A 13,091-nucleotide genomic window follows, 5' to 3' on the forward strand; every position below is an offset into this window, starting at 1 on the left:
GGCCACACCCTTTTGGCTTTTTAGTTGGACAATGGGGCGGGTGACAAATTATACAATAGTCTATAGCGCATGGCAAGCAACACTACCTGCTGGAGAATATGTATATGATTTACAGATAACTATAAAGAGCATTAATTAAAAAAGGGCACTTTTATAGGCTTAGATGTTAATGGTAGAGCCTGATATTCTTGGCAGTATAGAAACCTGGGTAAAAGATGATGAATGTCTTTTTAGTTATTTAGTTTAGCGTTACAATATGTTTTAGGCCACGTTTGAGGGCAGGGAAAATACTGCTGTTAGCCAATAAGATGCATCAGGAAATAGTAGTGAAGACAGGCACATCAGCAACTGACAATCAGCCTGTCTCTATATCCAGGCCTTTGGGGGCAACACTAAACTACAAACAGGAATGGTGTGCATAGCCTCCTTTTTTCACCAAAATCTTACCCAGAGTCTACACCTTACAGAAACATTCTGTCAGGTGACTTAACCTTGAACTGATGCAGGAGTAAGAAGAAAACTGTAGAAAGACGAATAGCCCTTAATAACTTTATACATATAGTTAAGGACCCCATTAGGCTAGGTATAAGTAACACTGATGGAAGTCTACCAGATGTAACTTTAACTAACAGATCACAGAGATGCACAGTGGCTATATATTTCTTAAGCCAGTGAGTGACCGCTGTCCAGTATTAATCTACTGATCACAGAAACAGCAAAACAATCTACAGTCTTGTGTCATAGGAAAATTCTTCCTAGAAGGCCTAGAATCAACACTCTTGCTGGAAATAAAAACAGTAAACTGGAAAATTGCCAATGTCTTAAGTCATATAATAGATATTCAGGATAAAGTGTTCTCTTCAAGTTTAAGGCAACTTGAGAAATAAATGTCCTTGACTAATCACCTTCATAAGACAGCAATTAAGGGACATAAGGGATCTTGTTTGGTCAAAATAGAAGAAAGTGCATATCACTGAATACAACTATGAGTTCACAACATAAGTTGAGATACAACTATACCTGTGAATGCTCCAAATTTAACAACCTCCAAAAAATCCTTCTAAATAACTACTAAGGATTTTGGAATCTCATTAAAGAAACAAGACAGACATCTCTGACCGAATAATCAGTATAAGGCCAGCTTGAACACTATAAGGTCATTTTAAAGGTAGGTAACAGTAACTTTGCCAGCACTTCTCCTATAACCCTACCCACCTTTACTGACCAAGCCAACTTGGTGAAAAGAACTTCCTGCTTCTACTTTAGAAAGGTCTTAGTTTTGTAAAGAAATTTTTGGAGAAGCTGTCACTGACCTGCATCCCCTAGAGCCATTTCAACACTCCACTTTCTTAAATGAACTGGGCCAATTACTTCAACACCCTTGGATCATATCTACAATTTGTCTCTCACTACTGGTGTGGTCCAACTGCACATTAACCATTACTCAGTAATTTCGTGAAGTGATGAGCCCACATTATAGAACTATCTCTAACCCAAGTTCCTTGGTGAAGACACTGAAAAACATGGTTTCTGAGTAGTTATTCAACTATGTCAGTAAATATGAGCTATTATCACACAAAACTGTTTTAGAAAACACAATTTGTAAGGGATGCCAGTAACAATCTGCTCTGCAGCCCACATGACACCAAAAGCAGATGAAAGAAGTACTTTCAGCAGCTTCTGAATGAAGAAAACTCATCAGGAACTGTAGTGTCCCAGACACAGCCTATGAGGAAAGAAGTAGAAGAAGAACCCTCCCTAAATGAAGAACACCACTAAAGAAAATTAAGTCAGGGAAAGCAGCAGGCTCAGATGAAGTCACAGCAGATACGATCAAGATGGTGCATGAGTCTGAAAATAAAAAGTAAAAAAGGGGGAAAAAGATGGGTGAGCTTGAGTAGAAATGCCCCCTAAGGGTGCTCAAACTAATATGGAGTGAAAGGTATATCCTAAATGAATGTGGAATAAGCATTCTAGCTGTAGTGTACAAAGGCAAAAAGGGCATTCACAACTCTGGAGAGTACAGAGGTATCAAATTCTTGTCATACTGCATGAAGCTTCTGGTTTAGGTGACTGATAAGTAAACAGATAACTAGAAAGTAATGTGGAAGATGAGCAGATCAGATTCAGATCAGGATACAACAGCACAGCAGGCCTAATGCTCTCAGTAAGACAGTTTGAAAGCTGGATATAAGGAAAGAGTTCAACTGAGTATTCCTAGACTTGAGGAAAGAATATGACAAGGTCTCAAGATAGCCGATTTGGCAGCCCTGCATTGGTTCAAAGTCCTGGAAACATTGGTATAAGTAGTGCATACTACGCACAAGGATCCAATGATACAAGTATGAGCAGTATTTAAACTCAGAGAGAGGTTCTCAGTGATGATTACATTTGTACACAGGTTGCAGGGAACAGATCAGCAAATCTGCTACATGCAGATGATGTTGCACTACAGACTCTGAATAGCAACTTCACTAAATTATAGGGGGATGGAATGCAAATCTGAAGATATATGGGTTAAAAATGAGTACAGGCAAGAGAATTACGATGTCAGTAAATGATGACAGAAGAATGTAAAAAGCTGAGAAGTAAGGTACGCAAAACAATGGTATGACCAGTCTTTCTGTATGGTACAGAACCCTGGACAATGAATGCAGAGCATCTAAGTTGCAGTTGAAAGAAATGAAGTATCTGAGATGGGTGGGAGGATGTACATTGTCAGACAGATGAAGAAATGACTACATTGGAACAGAAACCAAAGTAGCTCAAGTTGCAGAAAAGGTCAAAGAGAATAGACTGTAGTGGTTCAGGCACATGTGGAGGAAAACAGAAGATGATTTGGTAATAAGACTTCAGACAGACAAGAAGAAGATAAGAGAAAACAATCTTGTCCAGCCAAGAGTTGATTATTATTGTAATAGAAGGCCTACAACAGTCAGGCATGACTGTCAAAGGAAGGAAGGACAGTGGCATTTAAAAAGCAGAGGTGGCAACAGATGATGTGCCACCCTGAGCCCATGTAGAAAATACATGGGGGAAAAGGGTTGGAGGATGATATCTTTAGAAAAGAGTTTAATACTTTTAATGCCATAAACTGCATCACATTCCCTACTGCCTGTCATAAGGAGAAGAATTTGCTGATTGGGGTTACTTTGGGAACCTGAAAAGAGCCTTTAAATCTGCAAATCACAACAACCCAAACTTGGTTGTATGAGTTTTGGAAATGGTTCATTTATATGGTTGACATGCCTCTTAATGATACAGCTGGCAACAGTATTTCAGAGGGCAGTGCCTTTAAAACAGAAGACCCTTAGGGGTCAATATTAAAGCCCATTTTTGCTCTCTCCATCAACAATTTGGTCCCAGCCCTCCCTTAACTAAAGTTAATTTTATAGACCTATGATTTGATCCTGCTCAAAGGTTTCAGAACCAGCAAAGAAAAGACTCTTCAAAAATAATTCAAAATACTGCAGCATTAGTTAGAAAATAATGACATAGCTGTTAATTTAAAAAAAAAATCATTGGCACCTCCTGAAGACTAAATGAAGCATAAGACTTACTGAGGATTTTATTTATCAATATACTGCCACTTTTTAAGTAATCAATACAGAAAAAGCAGACACTGCTGCTTTAAGAAAATGATGTAATCAGCAAGATTGCATTATCCAGTAACTTCAAACAATTAATGACACCTTGTTTGTAATGTATAAAAGAAGGGTGATAACACCAGATATTCAGAAAAAAATTGGCCTCTGACTGAGGTGAATTTTTTCCTTGAATAAGGATTCTGGGTGGATTACTTGTAGTAAAAACGGAATGCTTGTGGAGGATTTGTGTTGTGACCCGGATATCTTTCTGAAAAAAGAATGCAACAGAGACTGAGAGGAAGTAAGTTTGACAGATAGTAGCTATATGCTGTGGATACAGTTTATATCACTTGCTGAAGCAGAAGGTATTTACTGGAGTTTTATGTGAGAGTAACTGTAAACCCTATTTTATGGGGATTCTTGGACTTTGATACAAAATGCACTTTGAAACAAACAGGCTGTATGGTTATCAGTTTCATTTAAGAAAATTTGTTTAGTGTAACAGCTGCTACCAAGATTTTAGTTAACTGTGTTGGAAATATTTTGCAATACTACCTTTAAACTTTGGTTCCACAATAAAAACGGTATATATTTGTTACTTTGGTCTTCAGTGTGTTTAATAGGCCACATTGTTTAGACTTTTTTGTGCAACTTATGTCACAAGTACTGATTTCATTATCTTTTAATGCCTACATGAATTATACCATTTGATCCAATTTTTCGCACTAACGGAAAACATTTCTATAGTAACTAATGATGCTAATTGGCTAGTCTTATGCTATGAGCTTTGTTGGGGAATTGAAAATTCACACCTGGGGTAGTGTCTATGTCCCTTATGGACAGCAACAATCTGTAAGATACTCAAGGCATAGGCACAGATCCATGCTATCCTCTTGCTTCTAGGGGCCATACATTAGGTAAAATCAGGTTATATTGCCTGGGCTTGCAAGGGCTCTTAAACCATTAGCCTAGTAATCTCCTATGAACCCTATGAGTGCACCTTCATCTTGTCTGCCTGAGTAAAAAACATCTCAGCCAAAATTACTACAATACCGCAGCTGATACAAACCATAGCCATTGCATCTAAAAGTTTTATTTTCATTACCAAAGCAATAAAAATGCCAAATACACTTCCCCCACTGAAGAAGCTGACTAGGGAGGATGGCCTTGAGGTTACTGAGAAATCACTAAAACTTTGCATGGATTTGGAGGATACAGACTATAACAAAGTACAAAAGTATTGTTAGTTTCAAGATGGTATTATTTCTAAAATACAAACTCTGAAGTTTCACAGCTATAACTTTGCATTAATAAAACAATAGGGTCTCGGTTATGTCAGTTGAAATATATAATTAAGTTATGATTAGTGGGTCAACATTCTTGAAGTAAAATTACAGAAATTAAAGCTACTGACAAATTTAAGAGAGTTTTACCTACTACTTTACAAAAGCAAGTGTTTCAAAGTAATTATGAGGACACTGAAAATTGTGAGGTATTATCAGAAACATTCTTAAATCATGAAATTCCATTAAAAACCTGAACAGTCTATACCGGTGGTAAAGAAAATGAAATTGATAGCACAATTGCTGATGTTTTATCAAATAGTAAAACTACTGCTAAACCATTTTTTTCTTTTTTTTTCTGAATTGGCAGACAAAGGGAATATTGTTAATGCCTCTGGTTATCGAAATGTTTTTCCAAGAGTTATCTTAAGTTTTTCTAATGATGTAGATGCAACGTGTAATTTAGTTAAAAAAAAAAAACTTTCCTATTTTGATGGCAAATAAGGAATTTAAAATAATGTTAGGGAATAAACCAACATTTACTTTTAAATATAAAAAGTTTATAAAATGCCAATTATGCTATCGTCAAACCAGAAATGTGGGAATTTTCTGAGTGCTCTGGGACCTTTCCATGTAATGGCTACAGTGCATGTAAATTTATTCTATTTCCATGTTCAGACATCCTGAAACTGGTCGGTGTTATGACTTGAAATTTTATGCAGACTATAAAAGTTCAAATTTACTGTATTTAGCTATCTGTATTTTTTGTTCATCCTTTTATGTCAGCAAAACAAATCATTCATTTACAGAATGGGTTCTTGAGCACCAGTATGATATAATGAAAAATAAAAAGTCTTAATGTTTTAGCTAAACATGTAAATATTTATGGAAATAAGCATGTTTTTAAGTTTTTTGTATTGCAAGTAATGCATTTTAACTGTTGGGGGGTGATAAAGTGAATAAAACGAAACATATGGAATTAAAATGGATTTTAGATTTACAAGCTGATAAAGGCAGAGGCTTAAATGAAACTGGTGTTAAAATCACATGACTTATTTAAATAATGAATGTAATTTAATGCAATTATAAATAAGCATTTGCAATGCAATGTTTTATATGGTCTGAGGAAGGGACATTATGGCATGAAAGCACTTACCAATATTTTTAGATGTTATAACATTTATTGTTCTACATCCCTGCTGGATGGTCTTTATTGCTTTTAAATTTCACAGATTTGCATTAGACCATCCTTTATTCACTTTGGTTGTGTTTGTTTTTTGGTATGCGTCAGCTCAACAGTGGAAAAGGACTTACTGTTTTCTTTGATAGAAGTGGCATTTTCAATTCATACTAGACTTGGTGGGTTTAATTTTCTTCCTAAGTTCTTTGAGTTTGATTTTGGAAGGTAAGGTTTTCAGTTTATTCTCAAGACTACAAAGTTGTTGTTTTTTCTGTTATGTAGTGTGTTTACAGCAGGGTTCCACCACAGGGTTTGTTGCAGTATTTCTGTTATGTTGGGACTGTTGTCTCAATAGAGACAATGAGGTGGTGACAGAAACTCTTTAGAAATGCAGCTGTGTTGGTAATTGGGTCTTCAATGGAGGAGGGTGCTCTTAAACCACTTCAGATCATCAACTAGCTGAAGTAAGTTAGCCCTACAGAAAAACATTAAGATAGTGTGTATTTTGAGCATTTTGTGTTGGGTTCTAATGTTGAAGATCACGGAATGGAGGTCTGATCTAACCAGTAATAGAATAAAAATAAGTGCAGAGTATAGTAGAACTGCATTAGTGAAGAACAAGTTAAGTAAATTTGAACCCCTTGTAGAGAACGGCAAAACCTGACCTAGTGAGTTAACACTGATTAAATCAAGAAGTGTTTTCACATTTATTTGCAGTAGTGTAAGTTTTCCAATTTATGGATGGCCAGTTGGAAGTCCCCAATAAAAACAGTGTTTGGTTCAATGGTCTGAGACTAAGGCTTGTTCATATATGTCAAAAGGGTACTGGGTATCATAAAAGGGGATGAGTTTATGATCATTACTTTGTCATGCAAGTCTAGGTGTGAGAAAGCTGACCGGAATAAAGACAGACCACCACCTGAAACAGAGGCACTCACAGAGATGGTCTGAATGAATGTTGGGGAGGGTGTGACATCGCTGAATTCTTGGGGTAGGCTTATATAGGCTCCAGGGCCTTTAGCCTAGTACACACCTATGAACCTATGAACTGAAACAATGATGATGCAGATGTCAATATTTTCTAGGATCAGAAAAACTTCTAGAAAGTACAGTTTTGTACCTACCATAAATGTAGATGTCCGATAGGAATGCATCTGCAGTCCTTACAAATGGGTTGTCCTGTCGTCAGGCAGCCCTTTGGTTGGCCGGATTCCAAAGTCTGGGTCTGGCCTCGGCTGGTGTCGCACTTCACCCGACGTCATAGCTGCAGTTATTCGGGTATAAAGGCATCAGCCGACGCCATTTTCCTCAGTGTTTCTTGCCCCAGATGCCAGGTGCCCTCTTGGAAGGCTAAATTTGGATAAATGCCAATGTTTCCAAATAGTAGAGAGCAAACACAAAAAATAAGCATGTATGTACATATATACAAACAAATACACCATAATAGATCCCCCCCAGCTAGCTATAAGATGGGCAAATACCCTAGGAGTACCACAGAGGGAAGGCGGTGGGTAATCCTGACTGCAGATGCATTCCTATCGGACATCTACATTTATGGTAGGTACAAAACTGTACTATGTCCTTCAAGGATGCATCTGCAGTCCTTACAAATGGGTAGAATACCATAGCCAAACTAGGGGAGGAGGAAAGAAGAGATTATGGTGTAGTTAGGATCCCTTGCAAAACAGCAGTGGCAAACCCTGCTTGGGATCTAGAGTATAAAGGTAAGTTATAATGCTTGGCAAATGTATGCACGGAGGTCCAAGTAGCCACCTCTATAATGTCCTTGGTAGCCACTCCTCGTAAGAAAGCTGTGGTAGTGGCTGTAGCCCTTGTAGAGTGAGGCCTGATGCTCTCTGGAGTTTTCTTTCCATGGTAGGAATAACAAAATCTAATGCAATTTCCTATCCACTTGGAGATTGTCTGTTTTGAAATTGCTTTTCCTTCCCTTCCTGTTGCATATGCTACCAGTAGCTGGTCAGTTTTTCTATTGACCTTGGTCCTGTCCAGGTAGTAGCGTAACTGTCTATGTACATCCAAGGTATGCAACAGCCTTTCTCCCCTGTTCTGTGGGTTGGGGAAGAATGTAGGTAGGTGGATAGCCTGATTTAAAGATACTCTGGATACCACCTTAGGCATAAAAGTAGGATTTGTTCTCATGGACACTCTATCTTGATGGAAGATCAGGAAGGGTTGCACTGCCATTAATGCCTGTAGTTCAGATACCCTTCTTGCTGAAGTGATTGCCAGCAGGAAAGCAGTCTTCCATGATAAGTATTGTAATTCTGCTGTTGCTGCTGGTTCGAAAGGAGGAAGTGTCAATTTTTCTAGCACAAAGTTCAAGTCCCATGCTGGCACTGGTGGTTTCCTAGGAGGTTTTACATTTTTAATTCCTCTCAGAAACTGCCTGAGCAGAGGATGCGAGAAGACAGGAGGATCCAAGCTGTATTCTGCTGAAATTGCTGATGCATGTATCTTGATGGAAGAATAGGACAGACCTGTGTGGAAGAGCTCTGCCAAGTATTCCAGGATGTTGGCTATGTTTGCCAGTGACACATCTTCTCCCTTTGCAGTATTCCAAATGAGATATCTTTTCCATTTTGCTGCATAATTTTTCCTTGTTGAGGGTCTGCGAGCCTCAAGGATAATGTCTTTAACCCTTTGTGATAAATTTGGGTTAATTGATCTTATGGAATGTTCCAGGCAGTCAGCTGCAGAGTTTTCAGGTTTGGATGCAGGATGTTGTAGTTGTTCTGTGTTAACAGCAATGGAACCAGGGGTAGTGTCCATATTTGTTCCCGAGACATGCTCCTTAGTAATGGGTACCAATGTTGCCTTGGCCAGTCTGGAGCTATCAGAATGATCCTTGGACGGTCCTCTTTGATCTTCAATAGCACCTTGTGCATCAAAGGAAGTGGTGGGAATGCATATGCTGTCAGGTTTTTCCAACTGAAAGATAGGGAGTCCACCTTCCAAGCTAGTGGGTGGTACGTCCTTGTGCAGAATTTCTTTAGCTGGTGATTGCGTGGGGATGCAAATAAGTCTATTTCTGGGAGTCCCCATTTTCTTGTAATGGCTTTGAAGATGTCCGGATGCAGCATCCATTCGTGGGCATCCATGGTAGTCCTGCTTAATATGTCTGCTAGAATGTTTTCTTTTCCTGGTACAAAAATTGCTTGTAACTGAATGTTGTATCTCAGAGCCACATTCCATAGGTCCAGTGCCATCCGGCATAGAGGGTATGAATATGTGCCTCCCTGTTTGTTGATGTACCACATAACTGTGGTGTTGTCTGTCCTTATCATCAACTGACCTTCTCGGAGAAATGGTCTGAATGTCTGGATTGCCAATTTTACTGCCAGCATTTCCTTTAGATTTATGTGTAGGTGCAGCTGGTCTTGAGTCCATAAGCCTTGTATGCACTTGTCCAGCATGTGGGCCCCCCAACCGAGGTCTGAGGCGTCCGTCATGATGGTTTGGTTTGGTTGTATGCTGTAGAAGGGCAATCCTGTGTTTGATTGACAGGCCTGAGCCCACCATAGGAACTCTTGCTTCAGGCATGGGATTATTGGAATTTTGGCTTCTAGGCTGTGCTTGTGTTGAGACCATAAATTCTTTAGGTACCACTGTAGCTTTCTCATATGCAGTCTGGCATGAGGGACCAGTATTATGCAGGATGCCATGAAGCCCAAGGCTTGCAGTACTTTTCTTGCTGTTAGATGGTTCTGCTTTGTTAATGCCAAGAAGTAGAGAGGTAGTTGTTCTTGTTTTTCTGCAGTTAGGAATGCCATTTGCTTTGATGTGTCCAGCTCTGCACCCAAAAAGGTTATTCTTTGGGATGGTATCAGCCTTGACTTTTTTATGTTGACTGTATATCCCAGGGCTTGTAGCAGGTAAATGACTCTTTGTAAGTCTTCTGTTAGCTTGTTTTTGTTGTCCGCTTGTATCAGGCAGTCGTCCAGGTAGGGGTAAATTTGGATTCCTTGAAGCCTGCAATGAGCAATTACTGATGCCAGGCATTTCGTGAACACTCTGGGCGCAGTAGATAAGCCAAAGGGCAATGCTGAGAATTGATAATGCTCTGATCCTGCAAGAAATCTGAGGTATCTTCTGCAATTTGGTCGTATGGGGACGTGCAGGTATGCCTCCTTGAGATCTAGAGTTACCAGCCAAGACTCCTTGCCCAGCATGGGAAGAAGCTGCTGTAGAGTCAGCATTTTGAATTTTGGAACAATGAGGAATGTGTTTAAAGCGGACAGGTCGAGAATAGGACTCCATTTGTTCTCTTTTCTTGGTACCAGGAAGAGTCTGGAGTAAAATCCCTTTCCTTGCTCCATAGATGGTACCTTTTCCACAGCTCTCATCTTTAATAATTGAGATATTTGTTTTAGAGCTTCTGTCTTTTGATTTGGCGGTAGATTTGGTATTCCTCTCTTCCCTGGTAGAGTATGGAAGTGGAACCTGTAGCCTTGGTCTATTGTCTGTAAAATCCACTTGTCTGTTGTGATGTAATGCCAGTTTATTGAGAATAAGGCTAGCTTTCCGCCTAAGGGTGCTTCTAGTTGTTCCCTTGTAGGCGGTGCCAGAGCCAAGTCACTGTGATTGTCCTGTTGCAGTGGTGGTGGCTGTGTCTGTGCCTCGCTGGTTGTTACCCTGCCACTGGCGTCCCCTGTAGGCACCCCTGGATTGGTTTCTGCCTCTTGATCGCCTATTCCTGCCTCTCTGTGCTTTAGAGGAGTCTGGAAAGGACCAAGTTTTGGAGGGCCAATTCCTGCTAAACCTTGGAGGTTGGACCTGTAAGAAATCTTTCACTGTTTGTACAGATTTTGCCTTCTCCTCCATCTTCTTCAGTACCTGTTGTGCAGGAGAACCAAATAAATTGGCCTTGTCCATGGGAGCATCTAACAGTTTTGATTTGACATGGTCCGGTAAGGCCTGCTCTTTCAACCATGCATGCCTTCTGATCACTGTACCAGTCATGGCTGATCTAAAGGAAGCCTCCAGTGCATCATAGCCGCATTTTAAAGAATGGTTACTAACTTGCTGAATGTTATGTACCATTTCCTGAACATACTTCTTATCAAAAGGTTCATCAGAGGACAGTTTTTTAGTTAACTGGTCAAGCATAAATTCTTGATATTGGATCATATGAAATTGACAGTTCAAGGCCCTAGCTGACAGAGTAGCAGAAGTGTAAACTTTTTTATCCCATCTCTCTAAGGACCTGGATTCCCTTTCAGAGGGGAGGGGATTTTTAGCAGAGGTAGTTGCTACAGCCTTAGGCCCCTGAGAGATAGTCTCTGGATCTGCAAAAGGAGCCTTGTATAAATGGTAATGTGTGTCCGGGACCCTGTAGTACCTATCGGGCTTAGCAGGGGCCGGAGGTAAAGAATCAGGAGCAGTACAAGCATCATTAAATGCATCATCTACAACAGAAAGAACTGGAGGTATAGCTAAAGGCCTATGTTGTGGTAAATGCAAAAAGGTTCTAAGCCTTTTCCTGGAGTCTGAAAAATCTTGGCCCTGCCACTGAAATTGTTCCCTCATAGCATGCAAGGTTTCCCCAAAGGAAAATTCCTCAGGTGGAGAGGCAGAAGGGATGGACTCTTCAGCATCAGAGTCTTCGTAAGGGGAATAAGGAGCCTCTGGAGGGTCTGTGTTATCTGAATCAACAGAGGAATCATCTGTGGACACTGGCTCAGGAGGCTCTGCTCTAGGCCTCTTCTCTGGAGGTGGATGAGAGGTCCTGTCTGGATGAGGCTGGGATCCCCGGATTAAAGAAATAAGATCCTCTGCCAAGGAAAGCATTTGGGAACTGGAGCTGGGCCTGTGAGAGGGGGTCTTAACAGGCACAGTTTTTGTAGCTTTAGCTGCTTTAGCCCTGGCAAAGGCCTTAATGGACATGGCTGCAGGAGGCCTAGCAGTTCCACGTGCAGGAGTTGAGATATCCAAGGGAATAGTATCAGATAATTCCTGAGAAACCGCAACCACAGGATGGATTTCAGAAGCCGATTCCACCAGGTTTGAAGAGGCCTCGGTAGAAGGCATGTTTTCGGCTGAAGGAAGAACCGCTTGCTCGGTTTCAGCCGAAACCGAGACACTCGCGGATGGCTTAACCGCGGTTTCGGCCGAAACCGCGGACCGCGAGTGTCGGTCCTTTTCCTTGCGTTTTTTGGATATTTGAGAAGTCGGAGGATCCGACGGCATAATATAAGCAAAATCAGTGCCAAAAAACTGCTCAGCAAATTCCGACCGACATCTAAGCGTCCGTCGGTTAAAAGAAGCACAGGCTAGACAAGGTAAGCAGTAAGAGTGGAAATCTTTATGAGGTATTTGTTTCCCACAAGTTAAACAATTATTCACTTTTTCTGACATCGGCTGAGGCAAGAAAGAGTCCCCAACGGGGTACTTAGCTTTTTAGAAGTCTTCGAAGTAGTATTCGGTAGTAGTAATCTCTGGTTCTGACCGACCGGCACTTGCGAACAGCTTCTGCTTCGGGCGCCACGCGGCAAGAAAGACTGAGGAAAATGGCGTCGGCTGATGCCTTTATACCCGAATAACTGCAGCTATGACGTCGGGTGAAGTGCGACACCAGCCGAGGCCAGACCCAGACTTTGGAATCCGGCCGACCGAAGGGCTGCCTGACGACAGGACAACCCATTTGTAAGGACTGCAGATGCATCCTTGAAGGACATAGGGTAATTTCTGACTGAGGGTTTTAGCACTGAATAATGCTAATTTTACACTACCCTGATTTAATCTGATTAGACTAGTAAATGGAGCTGACTAAAATGCATACTGAAAATAGAGAAGGTCTTTGTGAACATAAAGAAGCCCTGGAGAGAATGAGAGAAGCAGGCCATCTCCTGCAAAGCAGTTGGGGCTACTGACCATTTTTTTCCCAAATATATACATATTAGGTACCCCCAGTAAAAACACTAAAAACTAAGACAATTGTTAAAACAACTTATCTTTTGTTTATGTTGTGCATCATTACTGAAGAATGCATGATGCTGCTCAAAAGCAGTTTTATTTTATTTA

General features: G+C 40.5%; 1 protein-coding gene across 1 annotated transcript in view; it reads right to left on the bottom strand.

The window, feature by feature from the left end:
- GIPC2 (GIPC PDZ domain containing family member 2) overlaps positions 1-13,091 on the bottom strand; it is a 1,066,976-nt gene that overhangs the window by 454,624 nt on the left and 599,261 nt on the right. The gene's annotated exons all lie outside the window — the stretch shown is intronic.

The sequence above is a fragment of the Protopterus annectens genome, chromosome 10.part0 (assembly GCF_019279795.1).
Source record: "Protopterus annectens isolate FY-2018-M chromosome 10.part0, PAN1.0, whole genome shotgun sequence".
Taxonomy (NCBI): domain Eukaryota; kingdom Metazoa; phylum Chordata; order Ceratodontiformes; family Protopteridae; genus Protopterus; species Protopterus annectens.